The sequence below is a fragment of the Anoplolepis gracilipes genome, chromosome 6 (genome assembly GCF_047496725.1).
Source record: "Anoplolepis gracilipes chromosome 6, ASM4749672v1, whole genome shotgun sequence".
NCBI lineage: Eukaryota > Metazoa > Arthropoda > Insecta > Hymenoptera > Formicidae > Anoplolepis > Anoplolepis gracilipes.
The window spans coordinates 11,654,659-11,672,514 of record NC_132975.1 but is presented as its reverse complement, the minus strand read 5'-3'; the positions used below and the strand labels follow the sequence as shown (position 1 = coordinate 11,672,514).

Sequence of the window (17,856 nt, the reverse complement as noted above, 5' to 3'; positions counted from 1 at the left end):
ATGGTTATATATACCGAGAAAAAGAGGTTAAATACAACATTAATAATTAAATAATGATATATATTTAAATAAAGGCTCGATTCGCCAAACGTCTCGAGTACGATTTTATTTAATTATTTAATTATTATCTTCATTGAGTTAGAAACGTGTACCATCCTTCGTTTAAGTCGATAAAATGTGATAAGTTTCGACAGTTTTGTACAAGCAAGATGGAAATAAATGTCACGCAGTCTTTGTCTTCTATATAAATCTATTTTTCTTATCCTTTCAATTCTCTATCTATTTCATGTAGTGTTGGAATAAAAGAGAATTAAGCAGAAATTTATGTGGATAATGGGAATTTACTTTTATAACTATTCCTATTATATGTAATTTGAAACGTTTAAATTAAAAATGAAAAAAATTGATTGTGTGACAAATGAAAAAGAAATAGAATAATTTTATATCATTTTCTTTTCTCCCTTTTTCTAATTGACTTTTATAAAAGTAACTGCACATATACTATATTTTCTGTCTTCTTTATAGACCTATCCTTCATTTCTCTTCATTGAAAACTGATATTGGTTCAACTTATTGAATTATTATTCATAGTTAATTGATAAGCAACAGATAATCATTATTAATTCGCTAAGTTAACGACTTTGTGATAATTCGAACGAAAAAAAATATTGTACTATTGTATGATTTCCAAGATGAAAACCATAGATGCACTCTTTTTCTGTAAAGATTTTAATTATATCCGATAATAAATATATAAATATAACAAAGAAAGAATAGAGAAAGTAAAATATCTTAATTAAATTAAATATTACATAATAACAAATAATTTAATAATAATAATAAAATAATTTTTGGCATCATTTATAGAAATGTCTTCATATAATATCTTTTTTATAATAATACATCTCTTTCAAGTTATGTAATATATATTTAAATATTTAGCATTTTTATTTCTGAGACAAAAATGATTCATAAAATGTCATTTCTCGTGAAAAATAAAGTGTAAAATAGAATTTATAAACGTGATATACGTACACGGATATATATTATGAAAATGTTTATATATATATATATCCTATAAAAACATATTTATATTTACAGTCTGTTTTCTCTTATATTTGTTACTATTAATGTTGCGCAATAATAAGTTCTTGTGAATAATTTGTTTCAAATATGGAAAAAGCAAAAATTTTAATACATATTTTATAAAAATAAAAAAGATACAATAACATAATTTATTTTAATATAATAATTATACAATTTTAAAGTGTTTTCTCATTACTTTTTCATAATTAAATATAAGTCTTATTATACATATTATACATATATTTCTGTTATATATGTTACATATGTTATGTATGTTTTACAATCTCTATAATGTAAAATATACATATTTTTATTTATAATGTATAAATATTTATATTTTTATTATTAAAACTTTCAACATTGTATTTTTTCTCTCATAAATTAAAATACCAGAGACCTCTCGCAGTAAAATACTGAATCTCTTTGAAATACATTTTGCCATCTTGGAAAAGAAACATAATCAATAAGTCTGTCAGATGGTACATTTTGTTATCGACAAGAGTTATATATTTCGGAATTTTTTATATCAGCTGTAATAATACATGAATATTTAGATAAATTATAATTAGATATTATTTTAGAATAGGTTAGGTTAGATTAGATATGCATTTTACTCGTAAAAAGCAAAAAAAATTTGTGCGTCTCATTTATAAAAAAAATTCAACAATGAAAAAATTAAAAAGAAAATGTGAAATTTTGCCGAAACTTGAAAACGCAATTGTTAAATAAAGTAAATTTTCTGTCATTGTTCACAAATAGTTCTAAGATAGCATCTCTTAAAAAAAAATCATCGGTAAACGCATCGATAATATATGTACTTAAAACATTTATATCTTTATGCAATAAAAAATCGTAATTCCTTCTTTTTCCGTCGGATGACAGTAAGGATTCCCCAATTCTCGTGAAAATGTACTTACAAACTGCATTCAGTTACCATCCGATTCAGATCAACGTGCTTCATATGGTCGCTCATAGATCTCAATCATATCTATTATCTTGATAAATATGCTTTAACATATCCACAATAATTAATTTTTTTGTTATTTTCAGATCATCAAAGATTAAAATAATGCATCGTAATTCTTTATTTTTCATGGAAATAATAAACAATCACAAGACTAGAAAATTTTGATATATAAATTTTTCTTATACACTTTCTATAGATTTCTCTACTTATATATCGTACATACACTATATATATATATATATATATATATATAGTTTTTTACTTTAAAGATATATATGTTATTGTATACTATTTTTTATTTAACATGTATAATAATATAATAACGCAACGTGTAAGTTTATTCAATGTAGTGAATTACGTTTATTCTAGTAATAATGAAAATGAAGATAATCTTGCCTATTTCCATTTTCCGAGCATAAAACGATATATCTCAACTAGCCAGTGTAAAGGTGGGTGTTGTACAATTAACATGAAACGCTAAGCCCCTATCAGCTTAAGTAAAAGCGCGATCCTTACGTTATACTCAGATTAACTCAGGTTTATCTTTTGAACGAACGTTAAATTTCATAGCACAAATTGTGGCACGCATTAACGAATCACTTAAAAAAACATCGTTTATTTCTCCTTACTGTTTACTTTTTCTCAGATACATTCTCTCTTTCTCTCTTCCTCTTTAAAGTACTCTGCACTATTCTTGCAAAGTCCCAAAGGGAACTCAAGTTATGGACGAGAAGGAAAAATAGGATCGGATAAAGGTTGAAATTTTCAACTCGAATCGATTTCGGGATAAAATATTCCGTCCCATTCTTATTCTTTCACAGAAAAAAATGCTCATATACAACAGAGAAATGTTGAAAAATTTGCAACCCATAAGGATCGCAAAAATATTATTTTATTAAGTATTAATATTAATAAAAATATTTTATTAAAAAAAGAGCAAACGCACACTTTCCATATATGATACAAATTTATATTTCTTTATATAAGACAGTAAGTAATTAAAACAGCATTTATAATAAGATTTCAGAAACAGACTTGGATGCGCAAAACTTTCAATTTTATTTGTACTGTATTACGGCATGACAGAGCATGAAGGCTATAAATCTGCCAAACACAACAATAAAAAAACAGTTTTCGGATACGTCAATGCAAAACCGTTATTACGCCAGCACTCGGCCAAAAATAAAAGGAAATATTATAGCGATCCTTTTTTCAGATAACCGAGATAAACGAGTTTGTGAAGGACCAATTGGTTTAAGCAGCTAAACGCTCGTCGGGTTCTCATTTATCGCCTCTGAGGGTCTTGTTTAATAAAGAACTAGAAGAATTTATATATAATATTACGCGACAACTAGAGAATATATTAATTCTTAAGTATGAGCAATATATTACATTTTTCATGTATATATATAAAAGATAATGCGATACGTATTTTTCTCTTGAGATTAAAATAAATATATCAAGATTTTTCTTTTTATTATTTTTCTCGATATGTTAAAATAATTTTTTATTCTTTTCTCCATCATAGCGATATTAATGTTATATAATTTTATTCTAGTAATATAAAAACGCTTGAAAGTTAAGATTGTTTAAGATTAAGAATCCAAATTTCTTTTAATCTTTGATCATTTATTTTATAAAGCGGCAATTTGGCTATCATCTTGCGTGACAGAACAAGTCGGAACACTCCCACATTCGCGATTCCGTTGTTACACGTGTAATCCCGAAAATAGTCATCCTCGATCGCCGTTGCGACCCGTCTGCCTACTAGCCATTCTACACGATCTACTTAAAGATAGCGTGTACTATTGATTACCGCGACTGTATTTTATTGTGTCGTGTGTTGAATCAAATGGCGGAATTAAAGAAATTTTTTTTGCATAAAAAGATAATGTTTTAAATGCATAATGATGAAAATGAATCATATTTACGTATATTTAATATATTAATATACAATTATAAATATTAATTTAGAATTTTATATTAAATACATAATAAATAAACGTGAACATTGAAATTAATCTGAGAATATTGAAATTCTTCATTAGGATTTAAAAATACATTTAAGCTTTCACAAATGAGTGTAATTAAAATGAGTAAGAATCGACGCGCAAAAATGCAGAATATCGATTACATGATGTAGTGACTATTGAGACAAGAATAATCATACGCGACCGCAATTAATGCCGGGTAAGATATATCGATGCCGTCACGTGGACCTGATGTGTATTGACAGAAAATGAAAGTCGTGGGAGGAGAGTATTCGCCGCCACCCTTGCAGTAGTCGACTGCCGTTTTGGATCAGCCGCGCTATCAGTTTGATGGACGCAATCAATATCTCACGTTTTCCTCGATATCATTCCTCTATCTTCACGCGTCTGTCACTTGTTTAACGTCTTCGTCATTTCTCAGACACTTTCGTCCATGTCACATTTGATTAACCAATATTCAATTTATATCGATTCCTTCAAGTATTTTAGGAAAAGCTTTATTGACATTATCAATCATATACAGAAGTGTCGAAAAATATTTAAATCTTATAGCCACTTTTCTCGGTCAAAGTTATGAATGTAGGAATTTTTTTTTTTTAAATAAGCCGAATGGAATACATTATACATATATTCCTTTCGTCTCAGTAAATTTTTTGCAAAATGCTATTAAGTGATGAATCATGGAACAAATACAAAAGCTCAATTAATTAAAGTCGAGCTAGAAATCCGTTCAACGTATCTGCAATTAATTCAGAAAATTCAGTGGAAACTGTAATCACTTACATCTGAATTATTAAATCCTTAATCGAAATGCGGCTTTGAACGATGTGTTAAATAATTAAGCAGATATAGGCGTAGGATTGGTTTTTCTTCTAAGGAAGATTTATGCTGATTATCCTTTGCATTACCCTCCTTTCAAATAACTATTATCCATGATGTGCTCAAATATCCACGTAATGACAAAGCAATAAAGAATATTTCAACTTTTAACTTTTTATCGATATAAAGAAAGACAAATTCTTTATTCGATATATTCCTAATATAACGTGAAAATTCAATAATAAGTATACTCTAATAATATATTTTAAAAGTTTTGTTTTCTATTATTCAGTAATTTATATATATATATATATAAATTTATAAATATTATAATGTATAAATATCATATGATTTGAAAACAAGTTGAAAAGTTGAAAAGTTTTCTAAGTGTATGTCAAATCTCTTTCGTATATTTTGAAAGTCTAGTCCAATTTTAGAACTAATTAACGTAAATTAAAATTAAATATCGAAATAATTAACTAATTTTAATTAATTTTAACAAATTAATATTAAAAATTCTAAAAACGCAACGTACATTACACTATTTTTTCACTAATACACTGAATTAACTAATACATTAGTATATTACACTATTTTTCACTACTATATAAACTACTTTTCACTAATTCACATATATCGTGCACAAAATTTGCCGGAAGTAAACTTTATTAAAAGATAACTAAATAAACTATTAGACGTGATTTACAGATTTGTAACAGAAATGAACAACAAAGGGATTCTTTGTAATTAACCCGGGACACACGTTTGTCTTCATTCGCCTCTTTTTATCAACCCTTATACTCTTCTCTCCATCTCGTCCATCCCTCAAATGTCTCCCTACCTCCCTTTCTCGTGCTCCCCTTCTTTCTACCTTTCTCTCTTCTTCTCGCGCTCACCAACTGCCATTGAAAGCCCCGTTGCACGTTATGTCTAAACGCCAGCGAATAAAAGCACGAAGCCAGCGAAGTGAGTATACGCTTCGTCACTTCTAATTTTAGCACAAAGGGTGCGGCATACACGTGTATAAGTGTAGATCCGTCGTATTAGTACACATATGTATATGAAAATATAACACGTACATCGGTAGATGTGTCAGTATATGTTCATAGAGAACGTCGAAGGGTAGTATATCTACCTATGGATTTCTAGTACGACGCGATGGCGCGTTCGCCATGTTGGGCGATTTTTATAGAATTTATCCTTTGACTTCGCGCCCCTCCCAAGTCGCCGCGGCGAGTTCGATTGAAATGCTATTTCCATCTCGTTGCATGTCGATGGTGAGGAGGCGTGATTTCTCGTGCAAAGAAAAACCTCGTCGAAAATTGGAAAATATCGGAAAATGCGTTTTGACAAACAAATGACAAGGTGCTAGAAACTTTTGAAGAGAAACGAGCACTTCTGAGGCATCGCGAAATTGAGTCGACAAATCTTTCAAAGAACCTTCGAAGCGAAATAAAGTTATTTCGTTGCAATTTTGATATGTATCTTTTTTCGATTTAGAGTTAGATCGAAATATTTTTTCTATTTCCATCTCAATGCAAATCAATGTCGTGGAAATGCGATTTTGCTGTAAAGAAAAACTTTGTCAAACACTTGAAAATATTGATAGTGCATCGAAAGGATAAAACTTAGAAAGGTAATGAAAATGGAAAGCCAGAAAATTGGAACGATTTATCACTCCAATATTTTGAAGGAAATATTTTAAAAAGAAAAGAGAAATATCTTATCATAATTTTGGACGAGTAAATTCTTCAGTTTTACTTCCAATCAATGATTTCGATTAATGTGCTATTCCATCTCGTTGTACACCGATAACAAAGAGACAAATTCTTTTAGGCAGCAACAATCAAAGATTTAAAAAACGATTGAAATTAAATGTGGTACAATTATACGTAAGTCAATGAGTTTTCTTTAAAACTACATTTTCAGATCGAAACTATCCAATCGAGAATTTTATACGATATCGATTTTCTCGAGCGTAATGGAGTTGGCCGAGTCACTTAGAAGCCCCTAGAAGTTCGCATGATATATATATATACATATAACGCATAATAATCACATATAGGTACAACAAGTGCCATTAACTAAATGAAAGTGTCGTACATTATGTTCTTAGAATCTCGTTCGAGCTTTCTATTTTTTTGTAACCCGTCATATAGAAAAATAATATATTGGCCATTATCTTTTGCAGATAAAAATCATCTTTGACTATGATGAATTCATCAACTTAGTTTTACACAAAGAAGGAAAAAAAAGGATTAAACAACAGTAATCGCAGTAATTTTTTATAAAAAGCAGTAGAAATTTTTATAGGAAATAAAAAGCGACAATCGCACTTTTTCCGAAATTTTTACGGAATAGAAAATATAATAAATTAGGATTAATTAATTAGGATTAGAACGTATATATATATAGCAAGTTTTAGCATTATTCGAACCACGAAAATAAACATGACTCTCTATTTATCTTCTAAAGACAATTTTTGAACATAATAATTGAAAACAATAAAATTAATATTTTTATTATTATTAAGTTATTAGAATCTTTTATAACGTGTATAAAGATCAAATATTGCAAGTTTATAGTACACACGAATAAATAAATATGTTCATTACAACGATATGTGACAATCAAATCCGCGTAACAACACGCCGCTGAAATATGCAAATTTCCAATTACGAGTTTTCACGGTTTTACATTTCCGGCCGATAACGAGTTTATAAATTCCCATCCCACGCTAGTTTTTCTGACTCTAACGAACGTTTTTAATCGATATTCCTGTTTATACGATAAGAGTAACTGCAGCCACAAAGACCGGTTTGTCAGATGAAAATTTACATTTCATGTAAATCAAAATTCGTTTATAGTGCATCCAAATGTCCACGATCGTTTTGACAGTTGTCGGATGGATGAAAAAGAACATTACGCGAATTTTTCCTCTGGAGAATACACTGAAAGACGAGAGAACAGGCAACGATAGCGCTTACGGTTCTAACTTTGTATCTCTCGGTGATTCTCTCTGAGAGCACTTTTTTCTACACGACATTTTTGTTGCTGAATGATTTGTCAAACCTACGATACCCAAGATCGTCACAAATAAGACAATTTATTGGATTGTAAGAAATTAATTTCAAATATCTGTTTCAGTTTTTGTGTATATTATTCGATATCTTATGATCATTACGCTTCCATTTATCTAATACAAATTTTTTAATCATTTTAAATTTTTCCTTAACAAAAGTAATAGAATCATTAATAATTCTCTTAGATTTTAATGAAAAATCTATGGAGCTTTCTTTTCACTTTCTTTTTATTTATGTTGTTTTAAAAAATCTCATTCTTTCAATAATTAGTTTTAAAATAAGGTTTAGTTAGAAAAGTCTTCAAAATAGACCGTCGAGAAGTTTTATGAAAATATACGTTATAATTAAATTTTTATTAGAATATAATCAGTTCCAAACCTAAAGAATCCTGCGGCAAATCTTCCGCATCTCACACGTATTTCCATAGACAATTTGAAAAAACTAAATACACCATAAATATCTTAGAAATAGAAAAACAATGCATTAACAATTAATCATTTTCTATGATTTTTTTAAATGTACAAAAGCAAAAAGCTAAATTTGTATATGTATATGTCATATTTGTGTTCCGGCCAACGTGTGTGGCTAATGTTTGCAGATCCAAGGATGCAAACATCGTGTAAATACATCACGTGACATTTCCTACATGTAGTATATGGCAAGAAAACATAGGGAGATACTCTAAGGGTAAATATAATTTAACATGAACAATCTGAACAACTAGTTTACGTAAGTTATCTTTCGAAGTGCTATTTCGAGCCTTGTTATCTCTCATGCCATTTCTCAGATGCGCGCATGATCTTTGTTTGAAAGATTTCTATGAATGTCACTCTAAATGTCAGAAAGAAATCGATTTTTCAGGATAACTGCATTACTTATTAGATTACATTTTAATGGCATGATATTACATACTGCAAGAAATATTTATGATATTATGATAAAATATTATGATAATCCGTAAAATAACTATACCAATCTTCTACAGAAAGAGAACAATTACAAAAATAATTTAAATTAAAAGAATCTGAGAGAGAGAGAAAGAGAGAGAAAGAGAAAGAACTTCTACATTATAAATGTTCTTATTATAAATGATGATAGACTTTTTGATAAAAGAGGAAGCATGTTATATATTGTGAAAAAAATATTTTTCAGATTTAAAATATTCATATATTATATAAATATTTTATATTCTAATTATGCCATATAAAAATGTTAGATGTGTAAAATATGTCGATAAAAATAATTGAAACTCACTCGAAATATCTCCAAAACAATGCAACACACGAAATGCATTTTATCACACCTTTTTTAAATGACAAAGAACAAAACAGTTTGAATGGCTTGGTAAAGAATTTCAATAAAACCATGCGAATATCTAAAAAAAATCGAACAAATTGTTAACCGGATGTATATCCGGATTGACACGAGCGTATCGAGTCCTCGAATGTACTGACATGCACGAAATCATATAGCGATGGTATTCTCGACGAGAATGCACCCACGCCCGAATACAATGTTTGGCTGTCCTGATTGATAAATCCGATCCATCGAACCGAGGATTCTTGCGGATTGTGGTTGATGAGAGAGAGAAAGAGAGAGAGAGAGAGAGAGAGAGAGAGAGAGAGAGAGAAATATCTACTGCACAAACCGCATTTATACACTTTCACACCTTTTGAATGACAATCACATAATTAATTGGATCCAGCTTTGCGATCTTGTGGATGCTCGACCTTTTGCTCTCAAAAGTGACAAATTCGGCTAACCTACTCGAATAATAAATGTGATGAAACTTTTCTAACTTTTATTAGACCCAATATTTGCTTTTTTCCTTGCTATATTAGAAAAGTAGATGAATAAAATGTTAACGTTAAATGTCAGCGATTTTCCGAATAAATATCGCTCTGGGTGAAAAACATAACTAGGTATATTTTGAATAAAAAAAGTTCATCATAAAGAATAAAATAATTCTAATTAGTTTTTTTATAACATATTTCTAGATGACGGATAAATTTATGACTTTCATTATTCCCTTTCTAAATTCGTTTTTACACGATATAATTAAATGTTTCAACGCAGCATCGTAATGATAACTGTTTTATCATAAAATGCTATAATTTCTGTATGTGATAATAATATTGCGTGCGCGTTTCAAAATAATTAGATACAACTAGTAATACTATCAATTAAATATGGTTGAATTTCCTATTAATATAAGAAAATTATTCTACATGAATATCACATATATAATTGATAATTACATATTGAAATGAAATCAATTTTTTTCCATAAATTGTTTTTAATTATCTCATTATTAGTAATAGAAATAATTATAAATGTATAGATCATGTGTATATACAATGATGTTTAGATGTAAATTGCATCGTTTAATACGTAATTTTGCGATATCGCTAATCATTGACGTCTTTGACATTTGACATCTCAGATATTTATGTTTAAATACAAGAACTCTAAATATATAATTATTAAAAGAAAATAAACATAGAATTATATGTATAACAAAAAATGATAAAAATATATATATATAAAGAGTGTCCGGTAAAGACTGAATCAACGCTCGTGAGCAGGTAGAGCGCATTGAACTGAACAGAAAAATCCTTTATCATTTTGCTTATTTTCGCAATAATTATTGAGAAATTAATTTAAAAATATCGACCAATTTGCGCCAATATATTAGCGTTCTGCGAAAAAAGACAGCCCGTTGTCACTCGGTCGCTAGGAGCACAGCGAAAAGAAACAGCCCGCTGTAACGCGGTTGCTAGGAGCACAGCCTACTGTTACAAGGTTACTATGCGTGCGACTAGCAATCGTATGACAGCGGGCTGGTTTTTTTCGCCACGTGCTAATAATACTCACACAAATTGGTCGATATTTTTCAATTAATTTCTCAATAATTATTGCAAAAATCATAAAATGGTAAAGGACTTTCATGTTCAGATTAATGTTTTTATTTTACCGGACGCTCTGTATATATATATATATATATATATATATTTATTTATTTGTAAGCATAGTAAAAAGTCAAATGTTTTTCATTATTATCTCTTTTTTAATATAATATAAAATTTTTATAAAAAATAAATTGTTTATAATGTTTACATGTTTGAGTAAAAAAAATTACATTGATATTAGTATGTCGATATTAAAACTTAGAAAGAAGAAGAGAAAAAGAGAGAGATCCGATCATCGTAAAATACAAGTATCATACTTTTCTCATAAACATTTTTTAACCTTTTCTGTATCAATTTTATATTTAATATATTTAATATACCAAAATAATCTACCATAATCTTTATTACAATTAGTGTATTTATATATATATATATATATATAATGAATACTTTGCAAACCTAAAAAGTTTCTCCTTCTGAAAATTTTTATTCAATTTTTGTTTAATTAACAATATTTAAGACGTTCAATTAAATTGAAAAATTTACGAGTAGATATATATTGGAATCATTCCATCCCGTACACAGTGACAGAGGATCAGAGGGAGATTTTAACGGTATTGATTTCTCAAGCCCGGGACCTCGCACCATCTGCAACTCAAACTCAAGCTCCGCTCGCCTGAGACACCCTTATGTGCCCGAGGCACAACGTGTAAAGTCGCGTTACAAAGTGTCCCCGATTAGCGTTTATAGGTGGAGCACACTGTAAAGATTTACACGAGAAGCACACCGAAGCCATGCCTATATTCCCGCGCGATGTTCCGTAGCATGTCGATTTAGAAAAAAAAAAACTGTCGCTTCTCAACGTCACCGAGCTTGAAAGAAAAAAAAATATCGTCATGAGAAAAAAAGTCTTTAAAAGATGGTGTGATCTGGAAATAATGGTTTCTATCGATATACAATAGATAAAGTTGTAAGAGCCAAACACACATGTCGTATGCAAAGATACATAAAACGCATATTGATTGTTGTAAAGAATTTACGCGTGATGCTATGTAAAGAAGATATTCACGTACAGCAATCATATAAAATCATATAAAATCTATAAAATATTCTGATAAAATAGAGTTAAATAATAAAAAATCGACGTGTACAAAGTACAATAAAAATCGTATATTTTTCCCATGACATGGAAGGAAAGGTAAATAGATAATATATTTTACTTTAATCGATTTCAAATAAATCTTATTAAAAGTTTCCATTAAAATATTATGTAAAGCGTAATAATATTAAATATTTGATTTTTAACGAAAATAATATACGAAAGCTGTCTGATATAGTAAAATTAATTCCAAATTTGTCAAAAAATATGTAGTCGACATACTGTTTCTGAGGCTTGTGTGTGCAGCATTTAAAAAGATAAAAAACGCGTAGAAAACTATTTTTACGAATACACTACATACGTTGACGCGACATTTTTTTTATCTCCACGCCTTCGACTATGTAGCCCTTCGGCCGCGCATAAATAATCGGAACAACGCAGGCGTTAAGAAAAATCGTTGAGCCAGGAATGAAAATAGCTGCGGTTAAAAATAAATTCTTATAATACAACAAGCTTCTTTCTCACTCCCTCTTTCATTGTTTCTACTTGATTCCCTGTAAAATTATATCTCGATGTCCATTTGATTTTTTCGCGTGCAAAAGTTCGGCGTGATATAAATCGAAATCGTCCTTCCAAAGAAACTATATACCAGAATAGGTTAGTTAGTCACCTTATGTAAGCCGCGCAAATACAATGAGTTGCACATGCCACGTGCATAGAATCGCGAACGAGCCGGACTTGATGCGAGCGATGAGAAGCGAAATCGCGGACGAACCGCGAACGGAAACGTCTCGTACGACGTCTCGACGTGTCTCGACCTCCGCAGAGGCTGACCTGTCTCAGAAAAGCCTCTCTCCTATCCTTTTTCATTTTTATTTCCGTACGTAATCGATAACCGTTCGATCGGGTCGGCGGTACATTTCCGAGACGCGGTTTCGCGAACGTTTAAGAAAGAGGGAGAAATGCCGATATGCGGCCGCGTTGCAAAGAGTTTGCAAGTAATAGATCCTCGCCGAGGATCACGGACACAGCTTATAAATAACCGATTTATTTATCACGCTCGGTGAAGGCGCGCGATTATGGTCGCGTGCGTCGCGAGCAGCGGCAGTATCGATTCTATTGACGTGCTCGATCGAGAGTGAATTCGATGCGCGAAACATGGAACGTGATTGCAAGGAGGTTTTTTGGTTATACGAGATATTTATAGAGAAGAGCAAAGATATACATATAGCCAACTGCGATGGCAACTGCGGCTTCTCGTTCTGTAAAAGGTCGGCGCCGATAAAGCACGATAAACAAGCTGTGCTCATGCATTTTTTGCAACACATATATAAACGTTGTATTAAAATTTTAACATGCTAACTAGGATAACGAGACACTTTTATTTTAAACGATAACGTGAGATCAGACAACAAATGTGGGTGATTCCATCAATCTTTTACACGAATGTTTTATAATCTATCTAGAAGATTGTATATATGTTCAATCAGTGTTTTTCGTATAAATTAAAAATTAATTTTTCCAAACACACACACACATAAGTTATAAGTATAATTTACAACAGTTAAATTAATTTTTTAATATTTTAATAAATATATAATTATATATAATGCAAATATATATATCCAATAGTTATGAAACTTTCTAGGAAAAAAAGTTTAAAAAGAATAGGCATCAAGGAAGTCCATTAAGAGAAAGTAATAAAAATATACAAAACTCTTTTCCATATAAAGTACGGAATTTAAATCTAATGAGAAGTTAATGACATTAAAGGTCAGAAGTTTGAAGTTAAATGCCCGATATCATCATAAGAAAAGGAGATGCCTTATTACACGCTCACGCACGTATACACAATTATCATCATTAAATTCGATCGGCTCGCTCGGCAGGCCGCGACGACGAGATTCGATCGTTACGAGACGACGGAAGACGCGGTGGCGATACCTGTTGTATGTCAATTAGACAGAGACCAATGCCAAGAATGCACAGCGCACGTAACATGACGTGACGACGCCCCATAAGATTTGCGTCGCTTAAGGGTTGAATAAAATTACGAGCGATCATGGGGCTTGTATAGAGTTCACTGACGAGGACTAACGTGCGCGAGCGGATTGAAAGAGAGTGAATGGGGCCTCGGTGTGTATCGCGAAACGGTGCCTCGGGGAACGAGGACAAGAAACTGAGAGGGAGAAGAGGCCTGAACTAGCGAGAATAAGATTACAGGTCACGGTACGCGCATCTTCTTTCAGTCCACTCTGTTGCATTTACATACTCGCGTGGATACAAGTGGATCGGCGTGATTGCGCGCAAGGATAGGATATCTCGTACACACACGCATGAACGAGAGTGAACTTGGCGAAACACGTGGAAGAAAAAAAACACACACACAAAGAAAGACGGACCAAACAATCCGGCTGAGCAGTCTACGTTGATTCCGCCGGTTCTTCGCTGACTGCTTCCACTCGCTTTTACATCCGGCTTCGTCCGCCTTTAACGTGAAAAATAGAAACGAAATCACACTCCTATGTGACAGAATTGTCACGGAAATGTATCTGAAACAAGAATCTCAGCATTGATCGTGAGTTGAATTTTAATAGACATCTCTTTCATCACATAAATTTTCCAATATTAATAATCGATTCGAAGCAAAATAAAGATTCTCATTTAATAAAAGTGTCATAAAATACTTACAGAAGATAATTAATAATTTAATGCCATTATTTCATCCAGCTTAAAATAAATTTCAATTTTACACCTTTTTCATGGAACTTGATTTATCTCTAGCGTGCATAATTAAACATTTATTTTTATGTACAATTGTTAAAATTGTATTTTTAAATTATATATGCTATTTTAGTCTTTATAATAAAGAGATAATGATCAAAGAGAAAAAATGATTATTCGTCACAAAAATCTTGAATAGAAAAGCTTCCTTCGAGAGGTGATTCTTGCATTGTTAGTCTCTGTCGTTTAGGTGAATTTCCGTTGACAGATGTTCATTTGAAACCTACGTCTGTATATCCGTTGATTGATATGGCAACTGACCTTGCAAATCTCTTCTAAGGCTTTAAATTTAGAGATGAAACGAGAGAATGCGAAACGAATATAAATCACGCTGTAAAACGGCGGAGGTAATTTCGTGAACCTTTTAGAGGCTTCGAGTGTATCTAGATTCATTGGGGTGGATGAGGGTAAGAAAAGAAAAATTAGGTCGCCGCGCACTTCGCTCCCGCGTACCTCGACACACACAATTATACTCATATCTAACAAAAGCTTTCGTGTTATAACATTTTACCTGTGTGTTAAATTAACAAATTTATATAACAACCATAAAGATAATAATATTATCGATATTATGTATGCAAATTACGAGGATCTCTAAAAAGAGTTTGATCCTTAAAATAATTATTTATTTATTAAAATTATACTATGTAGTGTGTATTGTGTTGTGTTATTAATACTGCTATATATAGATATTTTAATAGGCAATAAGGTATAATTTTAAATCAAGTTTTTTTTCTGGTTGAACGGAGTTGTTCTTTATAGGACATAAGATGCAATAGCGCGTATACACTATAGCGGGGGTTAGTATTACGGCACGTTACACATCACAAATACACGCGCTAAATGAATAATAACGACTGTTAGGAAAATGTCGTGCACCACCGTCGTCGTACACATTCGCTCATGGTCCAGCAGACATTTGCAGCTATTGGAGATATCCGGCGACGTCCTTGGCCCGATAAACGGAAGCTCATTTATCCGGACAACCGCGAGTCCATTCCGGAGACGATAACTAAGCGAAGACACGCGATCACTCTTACGGTGATCTAACAACAACTCCTCCCGAGTTTTTTCCCGATCCGCGGATGAATTATCGTCGTCACGTTACACGCTTCCTCGGCCGTATCGAAGATATCGATTACGATGGATATCGAGCAAGTGGAGCCTTTTGGTAATTATCGACGCACGGGTCATCGCGCGCTTTACAAAATATTCCATTTAATCAGAAGCTGTATAATGTAAGACGTCATTATGCGCCTTATTATTAGTATTAGTATTTCAAAGCATTCGCGTAATTAAACTTAATTAGATGTGTCTACTTTCGTTACAGTTTGATATTTAAAATTGATTTTAAATATATCATCGTTGTGTTCGTAATGCGATAAAAAATTTCGCTGATTGTGAAAAAGACTTCTGCGACGAGTACGCACCGAATAAATATATACGAAACGAACATAAACAAGGAAAAATAAAGAGGAAAAGAACAAAGGAAATGAATGAGCGATAGAAGAAAATGTGAGAGAGCAACGACATGGAAAAATTGGAAGCTTGTGCCATTTTATTCTCGTACCTACCAGCAATAGCGACGAAGAACAGTTTGGACCGCTTTTCAAGCACTATCTTAGAAGTTGAGCCATTGGCGGTTTTCGCGTACAATAAGATTGCGTTTGCTGCATTTCCCGAGAAACAATAGAGGCAGGATAGATTGTCAAACGATAACGAGTTACAATGTAAACCTCTTTTACAGCGCTCGTAAGAGTATTCAAACATTTAATTAGCGCATTCGCTACTGCAAGTACATGCAGATAGTGAGATTGATTTCGAATAAGTACACATCAGAGCTCGAATATTTTTAATCAATTGTACAAGATATACTATATAGAAAAAAATATATATATTAATATGTAAATTAATACATATATTCAATATTTCGTTTCTTTCGCGTAAGAATTTAAAATATTTTTTATAAATAAAGTATGAGTTTTTAGCGCATCTTTTATATTATGGGAATATAAAAAAAGCGTAAAATACATAGAAATAAGGATTTAAATCTGTTTCTGAAAGTCATGTTTGTGAATGTTATGAGGAGAAAAAGATGAAAATTTTGATAGGCCCTCTAGGGTGTATAAACGTTCTGCTAAAGTCCGACCTGACTTTCTACGAAAAATTCTTTTATTAAAAGTTTCTCAACCTTTCCTTCGACAAGAGTAAAATATTTAAGTACCTGACACTGCGTCATAAATCCTGAATTTATTCGGTTCCGAAGTTTAGTAAATTCAGGTCGCGTGAAAAAGTAGAAAACTACCTGTTCTTTCTAAACTCGTGCTCGTTTTATGCTCCATGTGATTTTACGCCTACATGAAGTGCGCTCTAGCTTGAACTACCTATTCACCTCAAAGGCGAACGCAATGCAAGGTGTCTTCGAGTATCTGGTGTAATATAAAAAATTGCATGGTGTAGAGAGGATAAAAAAAAAAAAAGAAAAACTAGCTCGAGAGTTAAAATATCGAACTAGTCGACGTTAAAAAAAAGGCCAACAAGGAAGACGCGATATCGTAATCTTACGATTAGATTTGTATTGTAATAAGCGAGCCATTACGAGATAATTTGCATAAGCTAAAATCATCTGTCCAAAGTATCATAATTTATGATTATGAGTTCGTTCGCGGAAGAGGAAATTCCTTTAAAACCGCGGTATACATATACATATTGATATTTCGAATATGATAGCGCGCGCGACGGCTCGCTCATACCCGGATGTAGATAACACGTCGAATTTTGATACTATCGCGATGCGGTAAGTTTAAAGGTAATTCAGCGGCGGCGCATCCGGTTTCATACACTCTATACGTGTATTAACGAATTTATCTTGTGTTATTAATATTATATCACTGAAGCGCGCGCTTATCGGTTACATCATTTCAGTGCACTTGACACACAATCCATTTGATTAACATAAGTATAATCGAGGCTATGTCATAATTATATATTCTTCATTTATATTAATCAGCCAGCTTTTTAATTTTATATTTCAAAAGATATCTCTGAAGCAGACATTGTTACATAATTGTTTGTCAAGCACAATTCCAAATAAAACACAAGATAAAATTATTTTATG

At 31.5% G+C, this 17,856-nt stretch overlaps 1 long non-coding RNA gene across 1 annotated transcript in view; it reads right to left on the bottom strand.

Moving 5' to 3' along the window:
• Positions 1 to 17,856, bottom strand: part of LOC140666941 (uncharacterized) — an 88,653-nt gene that overhangs the window by 25,528 nt on the left and 45,269 nt on the right. The window lies entirely within an intron of this gene.